Here is a 1745-nt window from a genome sequence, read left to right as displayed (position 1 = left end):
GAAATCTCGATATCTTAGAAAAAGGGGCGACCTTCACTCGAATTAGCCTTGCTACATTGAGCTTGCTCATCTTGCACGTACGAATGGAGGCTCTTTACTTTTGTAGTAAGATTGACTTTTCAACATGTCTAGTGAATTTTTAGTTCTCCTATGAACTCATGACCTATTTTGTGATAAAAATGTGTAGGCTCCACCCATGTGGTCCACATGCATCTAGTCAAAAACAGGTTCCTGTTTGATAGGGCAAGTAATGGAACAAGTTCTTGTTAGTGATTATTAGAATGTAAAAGACCTAATTTTATGATGGTGGTCAATATGTGCAAGTTTCCAGTAGAGGGGTTCGTGATGTACTTAATCCATCAAGCTTTTTCTCAAAGAGGTTCTCATTTGATAGGGAAAGCTTTGCATAAATTGGCATATCATCTTGGTTGCTCTCATTTGATTATCTTCCATATGTTGAAAGCCCATGAAAAGAGACGATTGCTTGATCTTAATAAGTGGATGAGAATGGACTTCCGCTTGGTTTGATTGGATGGTGAGAAAATCTCTATTTGCTTAAAATCAATGCTAACAATCCATATGGCACACATAGAGGATTGGGAGGAGATTACATGGCACGGAGATAAAGGTCAATGTAAACAAACAAAACCAAGTTGTATGACTCATAAAGTCTTATTTGTTGGTGTGTGGTCTCAAGTACTCCTCCCTTCAACCCTAAGGAAGTGTAATTTTGATAGAAACAATATATCTCCTTTGTACATTCCATTCTATCAAGGTTTTCCATCACACTTATGCCAATTCAATATGACTTTCAATAATCCTTGTTCACACAGAGATAAGCCTTGAATAGACTTTGAATGTGCATGCATATAAGCAATTGAATAGCTAGTCATGAGATCATATCGCTAGGGATGGGCTTCATTGATTCATTTAAGATTCATACACTCACATCATCTTAGAAATAGTAGTTGAATCTTTTCCTATGATAATCATAAAGGTATGATAGTTGTATCCATATCCGTAAGTCCAAGATACCAAGGAGTCTAACAATAGTTCCATTACTATTCCCTTGGATATATGTTGAACCCCTTGGTATAGCTTTTTGCTTTGAATCATACACACACTGGATGGGTTTTAATAGGGATGCTTTTCTCTTGGATGTGCTCTAGAGTCTATATTTCTTTTCTCTATCTTTTGCACTCACATTTTTAGCTATAACTACTAATAATGTATATTACATTGTTAACTATAATCATTAAAAATGTATATCAATGTGTTGCGGTCAATAGAACTATGTTCAAACATTTGACATGTGAATTATTTCATTTGCAAGGAACTAAAAAATTATGGAAATAAGAAGAATAGTCAACATGCTCTTGCCAAATCATGGTGCAACTTCAAAAGAAAGTGAAGGCAAATAGTTGCAAGCGGGCAATTGCATTGCAATAGATAGAGTGATGCCTGCTACTTCGGAAGGTGGTAAAGTAAAGTAAATAAACAAAAACAAGAGTATGATACTATCGTTCTCTTAGATACAGTAAGAAAAACAAGTACAGATGGCTGTATTTGAGCATTGGGAAGTCAATTTTCCAATTGAGAAAGTCAAAATAAATTGGTCCAACAATAAAAGAAACCATGGTATCCCCACTATGTATGTGAAAGTGGTAGTCCATTCATGTGCTTGTGAACCAATAAAGCATCAAAGAAATGGCAAATTCCTCTCATATCCTTGATTTCTTATATGA

The sequence above is a fragment of the Lygodium microphyllum genome, chromosome 7, assembly GCF_053477565.2.
Source record: "Lygodium microphyllum isolate KBCC chromosome 7, Lygodium_microphyllum_v1.1.10, whole genome shotgun sequence".
NCBI classification, from domain to species: domain Eukaryota; kingdom Viridiplantae; phylum Streptophyta; class Polypodiopsida; order Schizaeales; family Lygodiaceae; genus Lygodium; species Lygodium microphyllum.
Note: the sequence above shows the minus strand (reverse complement) of the source record.